Source organism: Ochlerotatus camptorhynchus, unplaced genomic scaffold (assembly GCF_037179485.1).
Source record: "Ochlerotatus camptorhynchus isolate MF236.1 unplaced genomic scaffold, CSIRO-AGI_Acam_v1.1 ptg000330l, whole genome shotgun sequence".
Lineage (NCBI taxonomy): Eukaryota > Metazoa > Arthropoda > Insecta > Diptera > Culicidae > Ochlerotatus > Ochlerotatus camptorhynchus.
In genome coordinates, this window is record NW_027040818.1 from 576098 (window position 1) to 601850 (window position 25753).

The 25753-nt window shown below is 39.4% G+C and overlaps 1 protein-coding gene across 1 annotated transcript in view; it reads left to right on the plus strand.

Moving 5' to 3' along the window:
* The first annotated feature begins 4350 nt into the window (after nt 1-4350).
* The window catches only part of fdl (fused lobes), a 166565-nt gene continuing 145162 nt past the window's right edge, over nt 4351-25753 (plus strand). The window contains exon 1 of the mRNA XM_065230444.1: nt 4351-5331. The gene's annotated coding sequence lies outside the window, so the exon portion shown is untranslated. The remainder of the gene's footprint in view (nt 5332-25753) is intronic.

Genomic DNA, 25753 nt, shown 5'->3' on the forward strand with positions numbered 1-25753 from the left:
CATTCAAAATAGTTGTTTTCTCCTGGGTATTGCCGAGGGTCTTGGGGCAAGACAGCTTTTGATCATGAGTAAAACCGGAGTTAATTTTGAGTAACTCTGAGTAACTCGCGTTGCTCAACATAAAATACACATAGCAACCGATACTGTCAAGCAAAGCAAAGCAACAACGGTGCGCTTGCAATGCTTTACTGGGAAGATCTTTCAGCAATGAAAGGGCAATTGCACGTGTATGAAAGGAACTACAAGCTGCCTCCTCAAAATCGATGGAAGATTTTTATGGTGACCTTACGGAACAGTCAGAGCTGTCTTGCTTTACTGTTGGATTTTGTACAATCTTTAGGAGGGTTCCAGTCAATCGCAAAGGGGATTTATGGCAGTCTCAGTAGAGATTCCGAACAAGCCTAGGGGAATTTCGGACAATCCCAGTTAGGTTTCCCAAAAATATCAAAGGTAACTTCGGAAAATCCTTAGAAGGAATATGAACTATCCCAGGGAGGATTCCGGACACAGTAACACAGTGAGAATTTCACTCAATATTGAGGGGGATTCATTACTGTCCAGGGGGGATTCCAAATAATCCAGTCAACCCAAAGGTAGATTCTGGACAATCCCAGTATGAAAAAATGGTATGTGGTGGTTCCTACATCCCTTCGACGATCGCTCATTGACAAACTTCATGTTAGTTTCAGAATAGAATCAACTATGAAGTTGGCCAGAATTGACCTATTTTTACCTGGGATGAACAGTTAAATAAAAAACCGCATTCAACAATGCTCCTTTTGTGCTAAATATCGATCAACACAACAACACTACCCGAGCAAAGTTAGAGATCAAATTGAAATCAGAATTTGCTGTTATGATGTAATTTATTTTGAATACTCCATCTGATCTCATTTTTGTTGACTTAACGGTTAACACAGCAAAAATGAGAGCAATATTTTACACTGTTGAATCAAACGGAAAACTAATTCTGCTTTCAATGAAATCAATTTGATTACTGATTTTGCATTCATAATGTTTGACTGAATACGGGCCTGTGGTAAATGGTTAGCATCCATGCTTCTCACGCTGAAAGATTTGAGCTCAAATGTCACCTCGGGCTAGTCACGAATGACCTAAAATGTGTTAAACAAAACAAATAAACAATAATCGTTAGTTCAACGACAGATGCACTTAAATCAAATTTTAAACAAGAAATTAACAGCAGAACTTCAAGTTAAGTTGCTTTGATTTAAAAAGTCTTGACTGCATAATGAAAGCACAATGTGATATCAGACTTCTGTCGCGACAATTGAAATCAAAATGAGTTTTCATTATGACAGGAACTGCAAACTTTAATATCGATTTGCTTCCATTTTGTTAACCGACTTTGCTCGGGTAGACGATGAAAATTCAACCTGTTCCTATTGAACCTTTTGCAACTAGTGTCTATTGATGTTTTTTTGCAGGAGTATCAGGAAAAACAACGAACGCTTCTGGAGAGAGTTGACCCTAACTCTGACATTGCAACAAAATATGAAACCTCTTTGAACGATTTTGTGGCATTGAGTATTAATTTTCATGAGATAAATTCATCTTCTGAAAACATTTCGCTAAATTCTTACTTCCTTAGTCTTGAAATCACACCATCTAGTGTTTCCTGCCCAGGCAATTTGCCAGAATTATCATTTCCCGATTCCCAGAAAACTAGTTTGACATCCCGAGAAGCAGTTTTTTTGTACGAAAACCATCTTAAACATATGTTATATTTAAAATGACCACACAACTTTTGGGGAAAATTGATTGAAATTTCCGGAGAAAGTTTGACGAATTTTTAGTGCGAAGTCAGGAAAGCTTTCTGGCGAAGAATCTTTCAAACGAAACCGGTAGACTTCCATGCAAATTTAGGCAGCCGGATAAAACTTTCAGAATAATTCAGAAAAGTTTTCCGTGGGAAGTCCGGATGAAATGGGAAATAGTTTCCACTTCTAGCGGTAGGACTTCTGATTGTAATCTGATACTGTTGGAATGAAAAGATGATGAAACTTCCGTTGAACAATGGACGAAATTTGCGGGAGAAGGTGGAAGATTCTTTCAGGGCAAGTTTAAAAAAAACTTCCAGGAGATGTTGGAAGAAACTTTCGTGCAAAGTCAGACGAAACCTCCCAGAGAAATCATAAGTATCCTTCCGAAGAAGCTGATCGAAATCTTCAAGGGAAAGTTGGAAGAAACTTCCAGAAATTGTCGGAAAAATCTTCCGAGGGAAATCCTGACGAGGTCTAGTTTTAATAAATAACTACCGAAAATATTTCCCGATTCCCGGGAAGAGTTTTCACCTATTTTAAGATTCCAAGGTAATCAGAAATGGCTGGGATATGGAAACACTAACACCACCACATCACCAAAAACTTCAAAGACATTAAACTTTAGCCATCCATCCTAGAAAGGAAAAGAGACCTAAACATCCCCTGGCCTGGAAAAGAGCCATCTAATTTGGATCTTTTAATGAATGAAAACTAAATCTAAATCTTGAAATCAAAACATTCTGTCAGACGGGGATTGTTTGAACACTATTTGATGAAAAATATTAGACTACATACTTTGTTTGTTTTTGAGTAAATATGAGTATCTCAAATTTACTCTCTGCAAATAAATTAACTCTGAGTACAGTTGTCTTACCCCTAGCCGAGGGTACTGCGGCGTTGATCGATTTTATTTTGCAAGCCAATGGAAAACTGCCTGAAAAATTTCTCAAGATTAAAATTGTTTTACTCTTTCTCAGTTGATTCCCTCCTAACAATAATTTGTTTTGATGTTGTTAATATGCATCCAAAACAACAGTTTTGCAGCAAACGTCAAAATTACCTACACGCTAACTTCTGCTTACTCACCAGGTGAGTCGATCGTACTCACTTTCGTCCGATGTATCGAGTTGTCAAAAATTGAGTAAACGAGAAATGTCAAACTGAGTAAAAGCCACTCAGTCAGCAAAATCCTGGACTTAGAAAAAATGCCAGTCATGTCGGAGGAAAGCTCATAGAAAATGTTACTCAAAACCGGCTGGAATGCCTTCAGGTAAGTACGAATTGCTTAGGGAAACGGTGTTGAACCGTTTTTTGCTCCGGTAGAAGGAATCCGGAGCAGGCAATTTCCATTTCCTTGAATGAAAACCAAAATAAAAACCCTCCCTGCAACTGAAAATACCGGCGAGTGGATTTGACTCAATTTACGTGCGAACGTAGTTTACTCAAAAGTGAGTCAACATAAGGTTACTCAATTTTGAGTAGCCATACTTGCCGCTGAGATGAGTACATTCGACTCAATTTTGAGTTGACCAGAATAAGCGTGTAACGCAATAATTGATCAGATCATTACAGGCATAACATTTGATAACGGCACAAAAGCATTTGTAAACAAACTTTCTAAGGCCCTTTACACGCGAACCAAAGTGCGCCCACGCAAACCAATACCACTTTCGGAAAGGTGATAGTTGCCCCTATCCGATGATGTTGTTGGTTTGCGTGGGCGTACTTTGGTTCGCGTGTAAAGGGCCTTGGAAAGTTTGTTAACAAATGCTTTTGTGCCGTTATCAAATGTTATGCCTGAATTATTCCGCAAGGAAAATGAAATTTCATTCGGAATGTGCCACCTTCATGTCGTTCACGATACTAACGTAATGGATCTTTCCTTTACCGATTTCTTTTGAACTACATCCTAGGTCAAGAAATGCTTTAGTGTTATATTTATTATTATTTATTTATGTGTTATTGCGCATTTCACACCAAACTGGACTAATAAGCGCGTTTTCACTTATTAAAAAGTGTGATTAAAGTGCGAGCTTCCGTCTAATCGTCTTGGTGTCTTGGGTGCACTTATTTCTTATGATGCAAGCAATAAGTGCTCCGAAGACATCAAAACGATTTGACGGAAATGTGCACTTCTATCACACTTTTTGCATTTTTGGGGCAGTCCAATTTCAGATGCAATCAGCAATATATCCCGTAGCACGTAAAAACGTCTTCAATTTTCAGCTGTGCTCTAGTGTGTAAATCGTCTCCGTAAATTTGGGGTTTCTGTTCTCAGCGTGTAAAATTTAAATTTTAATGTTTGATTACCCTGTTTTTCTTGTACTAAAAATGCACCTGTCACAACTCGAAGTTCACATTTTGACAGTTTCTCTCTCGGTTCGCTCTCTCGGCGAGTCTCTCGATGCTCGCCGTCGTCGCTCCGCAACGCGAGCCGTTGTTTACGTTTTTTATGTTTATTTTGGGAAGCAGCAGCAGTGCTCTCACGCATACCATCATCGTATCGCATTTTGGGGGGGCCCTTCTTTCCCATCGTCGTCCATCGCGTATTATTTTTTCATGTTGCTGTACGAGACCTAGTCCGTTCTCGTGCGAGTAAAGATTGGTTTTGCTGTATTTGTTATGTGTGTTATACCGTGGTGTCTCTCCGGTGCCGTCCGTCCGCCCGTTCCCCAATGGTAGATATACTGCAGCAGCAGCTCCTGCACCACGCGCTCACATTTTGTTCCCCGCGCACCTCTTCAGCAACCACTCTGGCAGTGGACAGAAAATTATTGTACGACGGTCTCCGCACCACATCGAGTGTGTAGGTTTCATTGGCTAGAGAGAGACTTCGATTCCTTCGTTGTCACCGTCGGTCGTCGTCGCGGGGTCACAGACACGGGTTACGCGTTTTCGGGAGGTCCGCTATTACGTGTCGGTTCCTTAGTTCCGTCCACTGTGGAATTCATGGGTTGTTTGTCCCGCACGGAACGTACTTGAATCGCCGCAGTGCAGCAGTGAAAGCGAGCACAGCAGCCCCAGTGGAAAATTTTCGGGCCGTCTTCTTTTGCATCATCAGCAGAAAACAGTCGCGAAAAGAAAGAAGCATAGGCAAGACACGGCCTTTCCATTCGAATGCATTCGACGTCGTAATTGCGGAGTGTTTATGGTTCGGAACCTAAAGGGGAAGAAAGGCAAATATTGGAGGTGCGGCTCCAATAGGAAAAATAGTGAGCTTGAAGTGCGAATCCAGGCCCAAGAAGTGACGGTGAATTATTCAACGAGAGTCTGGTGGAAGAAAAGAAGCAGCTGCTGAAGAAGATGTGAAAGATTTGTCCCAGAAAAAAAAAAACTTGACGAAAAAGACAGTCAAGCAGAACCGGAGGAAAGTAAAAGAAAGCAAGCATTCATAAATAATCGTGTCGGGAAGGATTGCGTTTAAAGAGACGAGGCAGCCGAATACGACGGGACAAGTTTCTTTTTGCGGAGGAATTAAATTTTCATCAAAACATCAACCCCAACAACGAGGGAGAGCAGCCGAGAAGCCAGTCAGTCAACAAGCCAGGTAAAGTGGGTTATTAAATCAATATTTTGCCCCGTTCGATTGTCATCCGTCTTCATCTCCGTGTCTTTGTCGTCGTTCCGTGTTCCTGGTTGAACATAATGAGCTAGGCCCTAAGCTCGGCCGCGCTCAAAGGAAAAGGGCACAAACCCTTTTATGCAATATGCGCTTGTGTGCAAAAAATAAAAAATAAAAGTACGGGGAAAGCGAAGGGAAAATGCATCATCATCTATGCTAAATAACAACCAGCAACGTGCTGCTCCCCACCTAGTAGTTATGTCGAGCACAGTCATGGGGGCTTCCCATTCACTTCGCTTTTGTATGCTCTGTTTAGTGGTTTATGGCGCTAAGCTATTTACCTGCCGCTTCTGCCACCGAGCGTTGCATATTCTCGCTGCTGCTGTTGGTGCCCTAGTGAGATGCTTAAATAGGGTTTCATTCGTCCCTTGCATCTATCTAGGGAATCCTGGCAGAGTGTGGTTTTTGCGGTTGTTTGCTTGTATGTATTGGAATGTATAGGCCTGTTTGTCGGTCGGTTGACCCTTTTCGAGCCGACCGTCATGATTTCTTATACAAATCTGGTCAATTTATTACTGCCAACGGAAACTTGGAAGTATGTAGAAAGGTTCACGTCGGGTTTCATTTTGATAACTTAATCTAGACTCATTGCTCAGTCGAGTTTCGTGTTTATTTTTGTTTTGTTTTTCAAGGCCAGTTAGTAAAAAATAATGCTCGAATTGCTCCTTATCACTTGCTCTGAACAAATAAGAGGACGGACAGGATTCGTCAACAACTGAGGATCAATTGGTTGTTGAGAACCATGGGGTTCATTCTTTATTTTCTGGAAGCTTTCCTAAATATCTCTTGGAGCCCTCTGAACTTCTCCTGGATGTTCCCTGAATTTCTCCGAGATGTTTCCTAAACTGCTCATGGAAGATTGCTGAATTTATCTTGGAAGTTTCCTGAACCTCTCATGGAAGTTTCCTGTACTTCTCCTGTCTTGAAGTCCCTTGAACTCGAAATTCTTCGATTTTCTTCTAGAAGTTCCTTGAATTTCTTCTAAAAGTTCCCCGAACTTCTCCTGGAAGTTCCTCGAACTTCTTCTAGAAGTTCCTCGAACTTATCCTAGAAGTTCCTCAAACTTCTCCTGGAAGTTCCACGAATTTCTCCTGGAAGTTCCACGAACTTCTCCTGGAAGTACCAAGAACTTCTCCTGGAAGTTCCATGAACTTCTCCTGGAAGTTCCATGAACTTCTCCTGGAAGTTCCTTGAACTCCTCCTAGAAGTTCCTCGAACTTTTTCTAGAATTTCCTCGAACTTCTCCTAGAAGTTCCTCGAACTTCTCTTGGAAGTTCCTCGAAGTTCTCTTGGAAGTTCCTTGAACTTCTCTTGGAAGTTCCTCGAAGGTCTCCTGGAAGTTCCTCGAAGTTCTCCTGGAAGTTCCACGAACTTCTCCTGGAAGTACCAAGAACTTCTCCTAGAAGTTCCTCGAACTTCTCCTACACACTTAATCTGGCACGGTAAAATCTCCAACAGCCGATTACCTCGGCATTTACTTTTGCTGATATACCTGCAAAATATATGTTTGTTAGCTGATATCGCAGCAAAATGATATTTGTTAGCTGTGTCTCGGCAATTATTTTACTGAACCTCAGCAAACTAAATTGCAAAACTACTCGGCTGTTGGAATCTCGGCGAAAAAAATTAAGTGTGTAGAAGTTCCTCGAACTTCTCTTGGAAGTTGCTCGAAGGTCTCCTGGAAGTTCCTCGAAGTTCTCCTGGAAGTTCCACGAACTTCTCCTGGAAGTATCAAGAACTTCTTCTGGAAGTTCCATGAACTTCTCCTGGAAGTTCCTCGAAGTTCTCTTGGAAGTTCCTTGAACTTCTTCTAGAAGTTCCTCGAGTTTCTTTTACATTTCTCTTAGTAAAGCACCGACAAACCGACATGAATGACCATAGCAAAAACAATAAAATTTCTGACCATAGCACACTAATGACATCTGGCTCCGAGTTCGCAGGAAATGTTTAGCTAAGGCATGAACCCGCATGCAAAAGTTAAAAATTGGTTCGTGTCTGATCTAATCTGGACAAATTATTTTTATTTAGATCAAAAAATCCCATGGTTTTGACAGTTCGGATCACTGAACATTTAAATCGACCGTTTACGATTTTCGGGCATAAGTCAGAATTAAGTGTCATGTCGGTTTGTCGGTGAGTAAAGTATGAATTGAACTTATCACCTTATCACCTGAGACTAACTCAAAATTGTGTAGAATTTCAGCCTGAGCAGTTTCAGGCCAAATAGCTAAAAGTGAATTGAATTTTTGATTCGACCTTCTCCGATTGTGCAGTTTAAATTTAAATGTGCAGTGATCCGAACTGTCAAAACCATAGGATATTTTTATCTAGATAAAAATAATTTCTCCAGAATAGATCAGACACGAACCAATTCATAACTTTTGCAAGCGGGTTCATGGCTTAGCTAAACATTTCCCGTGAACACGGAGCCAGATGTCAGTAGTGTGCTTTGGTCAGATATTTTATTGTTTTTGCTATTGTGTGTGGCAGGATAATTTCTCAAAAAGGGATTATACCATCTGTTTGCTGTTTATGGCCGTACGACTGCGCCCAATGATTTAACACACGGCGGCTCTTTATCCAGGATTCGCTCCTCAAGCCGCTGCCATAAAATATTATCAAAGTTACACAACTGTGTATAATCCTTATGGGCGGGTTGCATCGCGCTTCGACCGTCACCAAATGAGAATTTAACATAAGCGCGACAATATGGTCATTCATAGAGTTCTCTACCACCGTTAGTAATAGTGAGCAGTTTCACTAATACATGCGTTTTACTGGTTGAAAATAAAAAAAACACAAACTGCTGTCAAGTCGAACACTTTGACACTCAGCCGATTTTATTTTTCAAGTGAGCTAGAAAACATCTTGAAAATCTTCCGAAGTTTCAACTTGTTTTGCTGAAAATGCTCACGAAATTGTATATACATGCTGTCAAATGAACTCTTGGCTCCTCCTCCTCTGCTCCAGAAATAACGTATCACCATGGGAGTGCACCTGCCCACAAAGCTCACATGACTCTTATAAAGTTTGATTATATTATTATTTCAACAACCCAGTTTTGGCATTATTAATATCTAATGAATACACTTTTTCGGGCATCACGCTCGATCATTTACATTATCCGCCTACTAAGGTTGAAGTTTCGACATTTTCATAATTATAATTCTTAATTTGTTTTCAGTAGGTGGCAACACCTTTACTTGTGGCTCAAACAGTAACTACCTACGTGACTTCTGAGCCCTTTTGTATGTTTGGCTCCCGTTTGACAGTTTGACTTGGCTCCCAGATGACAAGTATTTTAAGTTAGTTCGCAGTACTCAGGGCTATACTAGCAAGGTTGTGTTAGTGAGATCTTGCGTCGAGAAGTCAATGTCGGTTTGTCGGTGATGTTATTTGAATCATTAATAATTTTTGTTCCTTACATTTGATCAAAACGTGGTCTTTAACAAAATTGTAGCTGAGAAAATTTTCAACAAGCTCAGCTATCATTATCTAAATAAGAGTGAACTGGTTAATTTTGAGATGAATATGAACCGAAATTATGGTTACCCTATAGTAATTTCCATATAAACTTCAAATGGTTTGTGCCAAGTCAGGTTCTTACTAAAGGAGTTAACATTTTGGGAGGCTAATCAGGACCCAATGTGGAACCGTTTGAGCACTGTGGAGCGAAAATTTCAAATTTTGCATCAGTCTACTGGATATACTGGATTATGTTGGGACTCCGTGCGACCTATACTAGCGGAAAGGACTAGTGGTTTTAGAGACCCAGCATATTGTGTACATGGGCTACACCAGTACAATGGGTTTGTGCTGCAAAGTTCCCATCCCGGGGAGCGGCCACTTGCAATTAATCTCAAATTACCCCACGACAACAAACTTTGGAAATTATATTCAACAAAGTCTGCTTCAACCAAATGATGGAGCATATTCGCTCATTCTCTGTTCCGTAAACAGTGGCAACCTTTCTCCACTGCGCAAATGGGTTGCTCCCCGACTTCGGAACCCGAAAAAGTTGAAATTTGTTCTCTTTGCATCCCGGGATAATGCAACGATCTTGCAACAGCAATAAAAATGTTAAGCAGTGGAGCTTGTGTTTACGTTGCCTAAAATATCAACTATTTTCCTGATTGCAAGCAGTGATATCATTGAAGTCATTTGTCATTTTGAAGAAACCCACTTGTCCTACAATTTTACAAGCTTTTGGATCACCAAAAACGTACAAAACAAGGCAAATTTCAAATCTAAAAAGTGAAACATCTTATGTGAGTCACGTTTGATAGATGTTTTACATTTTTATCACCGCTACGACAACAGCGTCACGGGTGGCCGGTGGTTTGTTGGATTACGCTATAAGAATCTCCAAAACAAAAATATCTTCAAATGACAAAATGACAAGCCATCAACGAGCCGAACGATAACGCTTTGTCAGAAATGGAAAGCAATAATGACATAATCTTCTTCCTTGTTTTCATGACAAAATGCCTTTGAAATATAGCTCGCTCGGGCTGCTAGAAGGAAACGAGTAAATTCTGGATCAACAATAGAAAAGGACCAATCAGCATTTGTAAACAAACCGTTCCAAAGCCCTTTACTCATAAAGCGATGGCTACCCACGCAAACCAACACCATCATCGGATAAGGAAACACCTACACCTACACGATGATGGTGTTGCTTTGTGTGGGTGGCCTTCGATTTGTGAGGAATGGGCTTTGTAACGGTTTGTTTACAAATGCTGATGGACCTTTTTCTATTGTTGATCCAGAATTGTTGACAAACTGCTTCACAAAGTAAAGCCGAAGATGATACACGTTTGTTAATAGGCATTGTTTGTTATGTCTTCTCGATTCCGACCAAGCAATGTCCTCAACTAGTGCTGTGACGAGGTCAAATTTATCGATAATATCGATATCGGTCTCTGAAAATATCGATATAATTTCGATATCGGATTATGAGTATCGATATCGGGTCCGATATCCAATATTCAATGGAAAATACATGAAACATATTTAATTCTCTTCCAACATCATAATGCATTTGGAAAATCAAAAACATCGACATTACACAAACAAACATGTTCTGTCGACTCTTCGAGGCTGCATCGCTTAAAATACGCCTTGTTTAAAAAAAAACGCTCCCAAGAGACCGAGGTTGTAATATTTGACAGAAGTTTCAGAGCCACCTGGAACAGACATGGAAACGTACTATTCTTACTTGTCCTAAGTATGATAAGTACCGAAAAATAGCACATGTCATTATTCGACACCACTCCTCGCGTACCTACATATCCATTTCTGTACGAGGTGAGCCGTCCACTTCGGTTATTATTGCGTTGAATCATTCCCTCGTGATTACTCCATACAAAATTAGCGGTAGAGATCTTCCTCATTGGCTCGTCACGAACAAATTCTTCCAGATCCTTTAACTGGAGATAGAATCACCAATGACAGAACCATGTCGATGAATAGAACATCTGACCGATATCGAATTTTGATTATCGTCGATATTGGATTTTTAAATATCGGTTATCGTATCGATAATTTAGACCCGATATTTATCGATAATATCGGAATTATCGATATCGTCACAGCACTATCCTCAACCATGTATATTACAACAAAGCAGGCAGGCATTATATCATTATCCTTCTACAACTCCGATCAATCTATATTGCAGAGATACTTTATCGTGGTAGTAGTAGCCAGCGTTTTGTCTTTATCGTTGGTTGCTTCATGTGTTTGGATTCGATGACCGTCATTGGGTTGTTTAGGGGTATTGATCTACATTAAAATGGAACCGAAATCCAAAATTTCATTAATTTTGGTACACTGGAACTATTTTAAATAAGTACGATTACATTAGCAAAAATCCCCATCTTAGCGCCCCTTGGTGGGACTTTGTATGGGACCGAGCTGTCAACGAATAGATTTAGTGTCAACTATCAAAAATTTAAATATTGATTTAAAAATCAAGATGAATGTCTACAGGATCGATAAAAATATCGTTGTGCTCAGAAAACAAAGCTCTATCAGATGATGTATAAAAATCGGTATATTCTTCGAAGTTAAACAATTCAATTGTAAGTTAAATAGCAGAAACCAGCTGACTCACACGCTATTTCAAAACTACCCAAATTTTGGTAGAATTCATTTCAATGTTGTTCATTTGTCATATTGTCACTCCCAACACAGTTTACCCATTTTTGGGTAGGTTCAGTTTTGACGGATCTAGGTGGATGCTACCCAAATTTGGGTAGTTTTGAAATAGCGTGCAGTACAGAAAGCTTAAAGACCAACACAGTTTGGTCTCAGCTGGATTAAATTTTAAATAATCTACTACAGGTTAAACAAGAACGTAAACAAACTTTATTACAGTCATGGGGCGAGCCCTTCTGGCTCTAGGCGCCTTAAGTACAGGTGCGACAGAAGGAAAAAACGTTAGTTTTTTTTTAATAAAATGAACTATCTATGACGATTACATATGGCAAGTTTTGCAATCCTCGTGTTTATTCGCGAAATTCACATCAATTCCGTAGGAAATCAATATGGCAAGGCATTTGTGACCAGCATACACCTTCCAGTCATATGAAACAGGTCTAAATCTGTCCAAATCCGCCCGTAAATTGTTTTGTTTTGGCAAAGTAGTGAATTTTTCATGAACATTATCGACAAATAACTCATCAACACTAGCGGACTGTGTGTACTGTGCCACCTATACATCTATCGATCTTGCTACTGGCTCAGCGTTTTTGGCGGGAAAAAAAGCATTACAATTGGCAAATCAAAGTTGGTCCCGGTTGAGAATAGACGAACTATGAAAATGATGATCGTTTCAAAATTTTGCCCGATAAGACATACGAGTGTAATCTTAAAATACATTTATTTTGCGAACAAATTATTTTAATAAAATCCGGTTAATTCTACGTTATTAGAAAATTTAAAAGCTACTCAATATATTAGTAATATACAACGATTTATTTCTTCTCAGATTTTTAGTTGTATCCATAGATTTCAGTTTTTCTACTACCGTAGCAGCAACCAGATGAAAAAAAAATACTTTATTTGCAAAATAAAAGCATTTTAAGATTGCGCTCGGATACCTTCCCGTGGGAAGTTTTGAAATCATCATCGCTTCCATAGTTCTTTTATTCTCCACGGGCGCCAACTTTGAATTGCCATTTTGATGCTTTGGAACATTTTCAGGCAATTTTCCATTGGCTTACAAAATTAAATCGATTGAGTCCGCAGTATCCAGGTTTACTTACACAAGGGCCTAAGTCGCAAACGTAAACAATGGCAAATTTCTCGACAGCGAAAAATCGCCCAAGCAAACCACCATCGTGATTGGGTCAGCACTGCTAACTAGCTAAACCAGCTCAACCAACTAGCACGGATTTCAATTGCTTCTGAAATCTCATGCTGCTATATTAAGCTGATGCCCTGTTTACATTATGCTGACTACTTTTTAGTACAGTTCTAAATAATATACTAGTACCAGCGCATCAGCGCAGATGTAAACGCCCCATTATGCTGACTATTAAGCTGATGCCCTGTTTACATTATGCTGACTACTTTTTAGTACAGTTCTAAATAATATACTAGTACCAGCGCATCAGCGCAGATGTAAACGCCCCATTATGCTGACTATTTTTTAGTACAGTTTTAGTTCACTAGCATCAGCACACCAGCACAGATGTAAACACCCCATTACATTTGTGCTGGTATGCTGCTGCTATGTGCTATAATTGTACTAAACAGTAGTAAACATAATAGGGTGTTTACATCTGTGCTGGTGCGCTGATGCTAGTATATTAGAACTGTACTAAAACGTAGTCAGCATAATGTAAACAGGGCGTCAGCATCTACCAGTAGCAACTGAAATTCGTAATAGTAAACACCACATAAATCGTGCAGTTTTTAATCATTTCCGAGTAACCGATGTATCAAGAGAGAGAGAGAGCACTTACGGAGATAGGGGAAATGCAGGTAATGTCGGCCTAAGTGTCCCTAATTTGGGCCCATACATAAATTCAGCAATCGACTAAATTTCCAATAGCAACCAAAAATAGCCATTTATAAATGTAACGTCCCAATAGCGCGTTCATCTAGATAAAATTGACAAAAAGCAGATTTTTAGCGATGGGCACAATCTTAGATCCATAGGCCAACATTAGAGAGATTTCCCCTAGTTTTCATACGGAAATTGTCAATTGGGTTTTATATATAACCCTATCCACCTATGTAGGCTTACAAGTAAAACAAATTCTACGTGAGCGCCGTTTAAATTCAATTTTAGCTATTCAAACTAACGGGGTTCTACGGTAGAAGCAAAGTTAGAGCGATGTCAGTGAAATTCAACAATTTCCCATAGTAATTCGTCAAAATTTCCATATAACTTCTTCTTCTTCGCATTTCAAGCTTATTGCATATCGCATATTAGCTTATTGTGTGCTCTCAACTTAGTGTTCTAGATGCACTTCCACAGTTATTAATTGAGAGCTTTCGATGCCTGTACCATTTTTGCATTGATATGATTGTGTGGCAAGTCCAATCATACTTCTATGCCCAGGGAAGTCGAGAAATTTTCCAACCCAAAAAATTCCTAGACCGAACCGGGAATCGAACCCAGCCACCTCCAGCATGGTCTTGCTTTGTAGCTGTGCCTCTACCGACTGAGCTAAGGGAGGCCCCAATCTCTATATAACCTTCAAACCATTTCACGACCTCTAAACCATCATCAATCTTATTGAGGTTATGAGTCAAACTGGAGGGTGGTCTATAATAAATCCATCAGTTTTTTTTTTCAAAATGAAGCTCTCTAATGTGCATGGGTTATGCAAAACTAACATTAACAACAATGGAGAACTATTTTGACGTAAAGTAATGATTTTTTTTTTGTTTTCCACAAATCTCATCAATTGGTAATTATTGGGTCGTTAAATTTTCAAAGCAAAACTCGTAGGCGAATAAACTCAAGCATGAGCGATTGAGTATTTGACATTTCTCATTAGGAATGTCGCAACAGTGATAGGGCATATAAGCCATCATGACGGCCATTGTTGGGCCCTTCAAGGAATCACATTGAAATAGGTTTAATTCGCTTATTTTCACCACGGAGCCATAGCAAAAAACTGTGGCAACCTGTTAATGACGTAAATTAAAATTAGACACAGTCACCGAGCAGTTAAAAGCATCAGTGTTACTAGGGCAAAGCTATTCAGCTTAAATGTTTCTAGCCAGCAGAAGATTTACAGTTGTACTGTCATGAACACCGCCAGTAGATCGTACAGCGGAGCACACGAGTTGCAATGTGTAGTTTTTTGCCACTGCGTGGAAAAGCTTCTTGATGTTATCGCTTGTGTGGTATAAACAGTCTTTGCTAATTTCTGTGAAATCAATTTGGTACTGTGAGCTGTGCGCTGACCCTTTTCTACCCGTGTTGCATGTTAAGGGCATACTCAAAATAACTTGGATAGGCATATTTTTGGTCAACTTTGGAGTGTTGTAACTTCGTCAAATATAGTCCGACACCAAAAAGTCACTAAAGTCACTATTTCTTTAACTTAAGTCACTAAAGTCACTTTTTTACGACCAATGTTAAGAGTAAAGAATTTGCCTTTAAAAATCACATCAAAAAGCTTGATTGGTCCCATTGCTTTTGAAAGAATCACTATAATCACTTCCCAGCTTCTTGATCTAGACATTTTCAGGGTGGCCACTTAACCGGGAAAACCAGGAGAAGCGTGAATTCGAAGTTCCAGATTTGTAAAAGCTATTTACCCAATCCTGAGTCTTGAAATTCTATGTCAGGAGCCTGAGCAAATTTTTAGTGTCTGAATTACCTATGGAGATAATTTCCACATTTCTAGAAAATAACTCTTCATTGGATATCCTTGGAATTTTTTGAGAATTTCCTTAGAATCATCCCAAGGTATCTACAGATTTGGTTTTCTCTTGAATAATGTTATTATTTTTTCTGCATTCCATTGAAATATTTGAACTTAAGGGCCTTCAAAATTCTCTGCATACCGCTTTTGGAATCCCCTCTAAGAAATTCTTAGAATTCAATCTACAGTTAAAGCTCAATTCAAAGTAAATCTGGACGCACGGTTTAATACACCACCGCGCCCCTGGTGGTTGAAACAAAAAACTTTTGACAGGCATTTGTTGATGTTTCATTGACGAAGAAATTGGTGAAAAGTTTTTCTCGATCGATCGACGCATCCCGAAATTACGGATCATGGAACTTGAGAAAATAAAATTAATTGTGCACAAACATCTAGAGAACCCTTCGTGGTCTGCCTCAAAAATAGCAAAAGTGTTAAAATTCCCAAAGTCAACGGTGAGTCTTGTAATCAAACATTACAAGGATACTCTGAGTGTGGATAGAGCACAGCGCATCTATCATAAAAGTGGCACTAGGGACAAAGAGCTGAGGAGAAAGGTGTTGAGGTACGTGAAAAGCCATCCAGGTGTCTCCATACGTGATTTGGCAAAGAAATACGATTCCAACTTTTCCACCGTGCGTAACATCCTTTCAAGAGAAGGGTATAAGTCTTTTTGTGCCAGTAAACATCCGAATAGCTCCCTGAAACAAAATTTAGTGACCAAAAAGCGAGCACGATTACTATACGAACGAGTTTTGACGAAATTTGATGGCTGTATTGACGAAAAATATGTCAAAATGGATTATAAACAAATCCCCGGACGAAAATTTTACCTGGCAACTGGTCGTGGGGATGTCCCTCCCAGGTATAAATTGGTTTTTGCTGATAAGTTTGCTTGGAAGCTAATGATTTGGCAAGGAATCTGCAATTGTGGCCTTAAAACCAAGGTTTTCATCACATCTCACACAATGACGTCGAAGGTTTACATTAAAGAGTGTCTAAAAAAGCGGGTTTTACCCTTCATTCGGCAACACAAGACCAACGTTATGTTTTGGCCGGATCTAGCCAGCTGTCACTACTCTAAGGAGGTACTAGAATGGTATGCTGTGCAAACAATGTTAATTTCGTCGCCAAAGAGATTAATCCTCCGAATTGCCCTGAGTTCAGACCGATCGAAAAATATTGAGCAATTGTCAAGCGAAAACTTCGAGGATGTGGTAAAGAAGTGACAAATGCACAACAAATGCGTTTAAAGTAGAATAGGTTCGCCGGTACAGTGTCACCAACGACTGTGCAGATCATGATGGCATCGATCACAAGTAAAGTGCGACAATTCGATCGAAACGGTGAAATGTAATAACTTGTTATATATCGTTTGAAAGCTGAATAAATACCCTTGTGTTTGACGTTTTGATCGACCGTGTATGTTGTTTAATTCTTGAGTTATGATCACTTGAATGCGTCCAAGTTTACTTTGAATCGGGCTTTATCTTAGTATTTTTAATAATTCTCGCGAGGTTGCAATCGTAAGCAATTGTCGTTCCAATCGTGATCAACGTCATTACTTACATTTGATAAGTGGCGTTTCCTTAACCTCAATATCTCTGTGCACCAACACTCAAAACATAAACAATTATCAAATGGGGTGTTTACATCTGTGCGGATTTGCTAGCGCTAGTGTACTCGCCAACTAGCACGAATTTCAGTTGCTCCTGAAATCTCATGCTGGTAGACGCTGATGCCCTGTTTAGAGGCTGTTCATTAACTACGTAGACGGTTTTTAGGATTCTTGAACCCTCTCCCCCTGCGTAGACAATTGTCCATACATTTTTTTTTAAATTTGTATGGGCCGTGGATAATTGTCAACCCCTCCCTAAACTGTCTACGTAGTTTATTAACAGCCCCTTACATTATGTTAGTGAGCTTTTTTGCTAGCAGCTATCTCATTAGCGCTAGTGAAATAGCATAAGTGTAAACACCCCAAAAATATTGCTTGCAATGGATAGATATCGAGTGAACTAGAAGATTAAGTGTATTTGAATTTGAGTTCGATACGAATATGGCATTAAATCTGGTTTTGAAAGTTGGTGCACAGGTGAAAAGTGAGGTTACGGGACGGCACTGCATTTGCTACATAGATCCTTTCACATGATTCTCGGGAAGTGTCTTGAGAATCTATACAGAAGTATCTAGGAATTCTTAAGATTTTTTCCAGGAGCTTCCCTTGAAATTTTGCTAAGCATGCTCAAATTCCTAGCTTTTCAAAGATCCTTATTGAAATTTCGTTGCATTTCTCGTTTTCAAAGATCTGAATTTTGAACATTCTTTGAAGCTCTGTAGCTTTAGTATCTGTCCAAACATCGAAAAATCATGTAGCAGAATCGTGAATTCTTTTCTAAGTTTATCAAATTGTATTTTTACAACTCCGGAATCCATTAATTTCCCTGCTTAGATTTTTGAAAAATTCCTATATCCAATATCACGAAATATTTTCTATGGTTTTCGACATTCTTGCATATAGAAAATTATTCCAGGTTTTTTTAAATTTGTTTGTGTTAGAGATGGCGAATGTCTAAGTCCCAACATTTAAAAAAAATCCAATACCTCAAAAATTTATGGCAGAATCTTACAACTTTTTCAAGATTGAGATTATAAATCATAAACATATGTCAAGTGGAAAATTTTCCTCGTTCCAGAATAATGAGAATTTTTCTTAGAATAACTAAGGTCTAAGGTTCCAGGTTTAGGTTCCAGAGTTATGAAAATATGTCTACAGAAGTTCCTATATCCGAGATCTTTAAAATTGCTTGTCATAAAATTGTCAAAATTCCGTCTAAGTCCGAGACTTTGAACATTTTTCTCGAGTTCAAGATTTCTTAAGAAATTTCTATGATCAATCTTTCACATCCTGAAATTCTTTCTAATATCCAATTTGACTAATTTCGTTCTATCTATTGTATCAACTACCCACTACCAGTCCTGCTCTGGAAAACCCGGAATATCTACGGTATCCGGTGACCAGGTTTTTTTCGTAGCTACACTAGTCGAATGCTTTTGAAATAATTAAAATCGGACCATATTTGACGGAGTTGCAACACTCCAAAGTTGACCAAAAATTTGCCTATCCTATCCTATCCTATCCTAGTTATTTTGAGCAGCGATTCCAAACACATGAAGCAACCAACGATTCAGGCAAAACGGTTGCTTCGACTACCATGACAAACTCGATCTGTAACATTGCTCGATCGGAGTGGTAGAACTATAATGATATATTGGCGAAACAAAGCAAAGCCAAAACTAGTCATGCGACACCTAGTTTTCAGATCCACAATTACAAAAATGATGATGTACTATAAAAAAAACTTCGTGAAGCAGCTTGCCAACAATTTGCTCGTTTCCTTCTACCGCCCCGAGTGAGCTTGTCATGAAAAGGAAGAAAGTTATATCATTATTGCTTTCCACTTCTGACATAGCGTTATCATTCGTTGAACGCTTGTCATTTTGTCATTTGGAGATATTTTTGATTCCTTGATTTTGAGTATTCCTTGTATAGTGAAGGGCTTACGGAATATTTGTCAAAACATTCAAAAACAATAACGTTAAACCCGAAATTCTGTTTATGAAATGGCATACACAGTTCCCCACTTGGCAAATACAATACAGTGAACTATTGGGGCCTCCCTTAGCTCGGTTGGTAAAGGTGCAGCTACAAAGCAAAACCGTGCTGTAGGTGGCTGGGTTGGGAAATTCTTCGACTTCTCTGGGCATAGAGTATGATTGTACTTACCACACAATTATACTTATAGAAAAATGGTACAGGTATAGAAAGCTCTCAATTAATAGCTGTAGAAGTGCATCTAGAACACTAAGTTGAGAGCACGCAATAAGCTAATATGCGATAAGCAATAAGCTTGAAATGCGAAGAAGAACTGCTGCGATAAAACTGCATTCGATGTTTATAAGAGATGAACTAGCCTATGGCTAAAAATCTCTTTAATAAAGAAAAAAAAAAAAAAAAATTCGATGTTTAGAAAAATGATCCATCTTCCGTTTTCCTTGTATGTTGATAACAAAATCCGACTATCTTTTTCAAACTTCAGGCAGATTACGACCCTAATAAAAATGTTATGGTTAATTTGCTTAACGACGTGTTCAGGGTATCATCACAAACCATTTGTGGAATAGTTCAATCATTTGGGTTATCGTTCGTTTATGGTATTTTTTTTTTATTAGGAGAGGGTCTCAACTGTTTTTCCTTTTTGAATTTAAAGCATGTAAAAGTACTCACCCATTTGGAAAAAAAGTTGGGCATGAAAGGGTTAATGTTCTAATCCGACGACGGTAAGCTAAACAAGCCAATCACACAAGTGCATTTGGTTAGTCTGAACACACAGTAGCTCTTATCTTAAGGCTTCCAGCATGTTTTCGGTTGCTATGTTCTGTGAACCATTATTTCAACAAATTGTGTCACCGTTTACATACGTTCTCCATTAACAAGGCACATTACGAATTGTAAGTATAGATTTAGTTAAATTAGCAGCTTCAGTTATGCTGAACCAAGAGCATAATGTAATTAGATCAATCAAGATCAATTTGTGTAGCCTCATGGATCAATTCTTGATGTCTCTTAAACCAGCTCCAGAGATCTTATTCGTTGAATTCAGATACCTCTTGGAGGATTAGTATCAGAGGTCTTAAACTGCCTATAACCGCATATCAGTCCCATTTGGATTTTTGTCAATTTTGAGATAACAACGTATCCACTAGCAATTGGCATCTACTTTCATATCTTGTAATCAAACTACGGACCAAGTTAGTTTGTCCCATCAGGTAAACTAATCGCATATCATTCCCAGTAACGCTGGTAGACCACCTTTTCGTGGTGCATTACTGGTATAAGATCTACCACCGAAGCCTGATCCTAACCTGGGAGGGAGAAGCAGATTGTTCTTCTTGTCATGACAATTTGTGCCATTGAAATCAAATCAAAATAGGCGTAGCAAAATAGCCTGTATTGATTGGAGCGTGCAGTGATTGTTTGAGATTGTCCAGTGTGCAGTGATAAAATGAACTTTTATGTTCTGTATTTTATTATGCCACTAAATATTTTGACAAAAAACTTGGTTAATGGTACCTTTCAATATTGATTTGTGTATATTAATTGAATGAATAAAAAAAAAAACGAAGTCCCATTGAATAAGATAGCTGGAAATGACAGTTTGTAATAAATTACTTTTCGCAAGATTGCAATACCGCCTTCTGTATTCTTGATTGACTGTAAGAAAAGCATAATCAAACTGCTTGGCTCCCAATGGCGGTTCGTGACAGCTTGATTCTGGCTCCTTTTGACGTTCATATTTTTCGAGTCTGCTTCTCCCTCCCAGGTCCTAACTACTTCGAGCTAGGGTAACTGGATTTTTTGACGTAGGACTACGTCTTTGATTTCTATACATTTCCATACATGTAAAGAAAAATCCCAAACACGGACGCAACGATAGAGCGCAAATCGAACACACGACACATTTCGCATGCTCACATGAGCCAGCTCAATACTCGGTTGACCGCTCATCTTTTCACCAATGAAAGGAAGGGAGGAGAAAAGCAGCGGTAATTGATGAATCTTCGCGAAACTGCACCAGTGCATGCGACACCTAGGTTTGAAATCCAAAACCACAAAAGTGATGATGTACTAAAAAATATTCCATACGATTTGACAGCTAGCAAAACGTCATTATTATTTTAACATCATTTCCATCTGCTGGCATCGCACCAATCCAAAGACGACGACGACGACAACGACGAAAACACCCCATATCGACCGGAGGAAAGGCTTTCTGCAATAGGCAGCATGACTCGGTCGGCATCGACTTGCACTAGTTTGGCCACCATTTGAAAAACAACCAGTCCTTTTCAGGGCCACAAATTCAAAAACGGAAAGGGTTAAGAACTAAATTATCAACAAATTTGTTCCGTCCACTAGCGGTCCTACGTTAGCTTCCGTTCGTGCCCCCTAGGCACAGACCCTTCTATTTTTTTGTGTAATCAAAGGAACACATTTATTTATTTATTTATTTATTTATTTATTTATGACTGAACATCAACAAGCGTTATTGGCCCCAATGATGCAACCTAAACTAAACATGAAAAGTACTAAAAATAAACATCTATGAGTCAATAATTATTGATGAATTTAAGCAAAGATAAAACTGGCCATGCGACACCTTGTTTTCAGATTTGTAATTACAAAACTGATGATGTACTAAAAAATATTCCATACGATTTGACAGGTAGCAACACGTCATTATCATGTTTCACATCGCTTCCATCTGCTGGTCGACCATAACTTAAATTCATCAATAGTCATCTCGTAAAAAAAGGAATATAGGAAACTAAACTGATCTAGTAAAAAACGAACAAAACCACGGCGAAGAGCTGGCGAGTCAGGTCAAAGTCAAATAGTGCAGAGACCCTATTGAAGAGTCTCTGTAAACCACCGATTGCGCTGAACATGCTATAAATAGTTCGCTGTATGGGCAGGCGCAGCATTGAATTATTCCGTAGGGCTCTGGGTTGAACATTGATGTCAATTTGCTCGAGGAGAACAGGGCAATCGGTGTGACCTTGCAAAATATCTGCAATTAGCAATGCCCTTGCTGTATCTCTTCGGACCGACAGGGGCTCCAGAAGGATCAATTGCAAACGACTTTCGTAGCTAGGCAATCGAAACGGATCCGTCCACGGTAGTTTACGTAGCGCATATCTCAGGAACCGTCGCTGAACAGACTCAACTCTTTAGACACCGTTGTTGTAGTGAGGAGTTCAGACAACCGAGCAGTATCCTAATATGGAGCGAGACAAGGAGCAGTACAACGATTTAAGACAGTAGATATCCGTGAAGTCTTTGACAATCCTAAAGATAAACCTTAGAATTCTGGAAGCTTTGTCGACAGCATACGAGATGTGCTGCTTGAAAGAGAGTTGTGTATCCAGAAACACACCTAGGTCCTTAATTTGGCTAACGCGCTCAATTTCAGTGCATAACAAAACATACTTGAACATAATAGTCTCTTTCTTGCGCGAAAAAGAGATAACCGAGCATTTTGACGGGTTAACCTCCATATGATTCAGAATACACCAATCACCAAATGCATTCAACTGACGTTAAAGAAAGCAACAGTCTTCAATTGAGTGAATTCGAAGGAAGAGTTTAAGGTCATCTGTGTAAGTTAATCGTGGTCCCTCAATTACTAGATTCACGTCGTTGAAGTAAATCAGGAAAATCAGCGGTCCCAGGTGACTACCCTGGGGTATGCCGGACGTGGCAGCGAACATACGGGACTGGTGATCACCAATGACAACAGTAAGATAGCGATTCGTGAGGTACGACTGAAACCATAGCAAAATGCAGCCGTGGATACCAAGCCTGTCAAGTTTGGGATAGGTACGCGGTGATTCAATTTATCGAAGGCTGCAAGTCAGTATAAATGACATCCGTCTGAGCACGATCCGGCATACTGTTAGAGATGTAGGAAGTAATGCACAGCAAGTTTTTTTTCCTCTGCTCGGGACCTAACACCACTGCGACCAGTAATTTGATCTATTGTAGTATATCCCGTGTCCTTAGTTTAGTGCATGTCGTATTACTCCATCACCATTAAGAAGTGATGAAGTATTCTATGTGTTTACAGTTGCCATTCTTACATTTATCGGAAGGATCCGACTCTAATTGAAAGGACCCGCTATTTATACCCTTCGGAGTGTTGAAACACCCTCTAAAGGCGCAAATGACACCGATAATGACCATGCATCAGAACCCTAGTCTTAACCACTTCAAACTAGGGAACAACGAATAGAAGATTAGAAATCACATAGATGAAGACTTACTAACTCATTTTTTCCTTGTTTCAAGATCATCCTCGGTTGACAAAGCCGAGTCTTGTCGCCATCAGAATCAACATCTAATAACAGCAAGTTGAACGGGAAGTACGATCAAACTTGTTTTGTGATATAAGGAGCTCGGTGGCCTTGTGGTGACTGATTTTTCTTATTAAGTAGAAAATCATGGGTTCAATCTCAAGCTCCTTCACATTATAGAATTATAGTGTAAATCGTTTTTTTTTCTTAATATGAAATAAAGTGTATTGAAATTCGGTTGCAGAAAAGAGTACGTAAAAGAAATAATAATCGAGTTTCGGGAAAGACGTATTGATCGGAAATCTATAACAAATACTTGTCATGAGTAGTTGTTATCGTCGTCGGTGAGGTCACCGCCTGGACCGGAATGTAGTTACAACAAGTTGAACGGAAACTTGGTCGTACTTGTTTTGTGATATAAGGAGCTCGGTGGCCTAGTGGCGATCGATTTTGCTTTCTGAGTAGAAAATCGTGGGTTCAACCCCAAGCTCCTTCGCGCTATTGAGTTCAGTGTTGTCAGTGCAGAAGTGTTCCCGGCTTTTGAATAAAGTGAGAAATAACGTCAACACAATTCTACCCATTCCGTTCTTGACCAGCATTCGGACGTGCCGGCGCTGGTTTAAGTTGACCAATATTTACACATTGGGGATGATTGCTAATCTCAAACAACGTCTATTGGTTCGCTGTGTAATTATAGCTGATCTGGCAATAATAACAGAGTTGCATCCTCGGGTGGTCATTCATGCTCATGCTCATCCTCTCAAGTAAAGTAATCGCATATCAGTCCCATCCTGAGTTACATTTATACTGTTTGAGTTGCCACATTTTCCGCTTCCTTCAATGCAACTGATTTTAACTTGAAAAAATAAATATATATAAATTTACTATGATTTGTCAAATATTCACATGGAAATCGCCGTTCCTTACTTCGACTGCCGTTTTGTCAATGCCTTCTTTTGCCATGTGGGACTGATATGCGATTATATGCAGTAAAGGTCAACATCAGTTAATTCCTGAGGCCTTATGGGTTAACTCTAATAAACGTTCACGTCAATTTCGAAGGTCTTATGGAATGAGACCACGATCTCGTGTCAATTCCTAAATCGTTAACAGTCCTTATGGGTCAATAACAGTTCCTGAGGCAATATGTGGTAATGTTTCAAAGTCTTTTCGAAATTACGGGTTAAGGTTTAATTTACTTTGATGCATTTTCGAAAAATTCAAATGCATTTTTTTTCGACGCATCATTTCAAATTGCAGAAAGCTCGCATCATTCTATTATTTTTGCTATTTTATGAAATGATGCGTCGAAAAAAAATGCATTTGTATTATTCGAAAACGCATCAAAGTAAATTGAACCTTTAATGCAGAGGGTTTATTTGCAGGGTTGTGGAGTCGAAGTCGGACGAATTTTTAGCAGAAGGATTTGCAGTCGGAGTCGAACCCAGCTTCATTGTTGATTTCAATGTAACAAACCTTCTTTTTCTTCTTCTTCATACCTTTATTTAACGTTGGTCTATGTTCCGCAATCTAGCGCCAATCACCGACGGATATCGATTGACATCCATTGACCGCAATCGAATGTGCACACCTGCGTAGGATATCGCACCCATTCAACACACATGGGCCGGGACCAACGGCTTTACTTCCCTTTCGTGTTCCTCGGCTATGTAAAGCTAATTCGATCACTACTATTATATTGCAGCGCCATTATCACTGAAAATTTACCACAATGTAAAGAACACCAAAATAATGGACTGCACAAATATTTGAAGCAAGTATAAAACCAATCAAACCCGGTATCAACATACAAGATTAAAAAAAATCACAAACAAACACAACATTGATACGCTTTGTTGACTCGTGCACTTCGATCAAGTACAGGGTTAAGCGAGTTTTCATTCGTCCACTGTTGTTTGAATATGACCACTGGTTTTGGTGGGCTCACGCAACGTTGATTATCTTTATTGCTCTTATCATATCGCGGTTAGTAACCGGTTCAAAATGGGAACCGATTACACAGGTGACGAAGCCTTCTGAAAACGTTTGAGCGGCGATTTCAACGTCACATAGTGCGTTGAATGTATTGGAATGCGGGACAAAAATCTAAACTGATTTTGGCCATTTGGGTAAAAAAGGGCCTATCAGCATTTGTAAGGAAAGATTCCTCTACCCGATGATGCTGTTGATTTACGTAGGCGGTCTACGCTTTGCGAAAAAAGCGCTTACGATTGATGCGATTGGTACGAATAAAATGATCGCATATCGGTATTTATCGGTATGAAAATCAGAAAATCGGTAGAAAATCTTGTACTTAAATAATTGGGTAATACTTTACACCCTCAAATCCGACAGACAGAGAGTCGGCGCCGGTGGTGTAGTGGTAAGCGTGACTGCTTTCTAACACCCCAATGGGTCTGGGTTCAATCCCAGCCGAGGTCGGTGGGATTTTTCTGAGGCATAAAAAACTCTGGTCACGTCTTCCTTCGGAAGGGAAGTAAAGCCGTTGGTCCCGGCCCATGTGTGTTGAATGGGTGCGATAT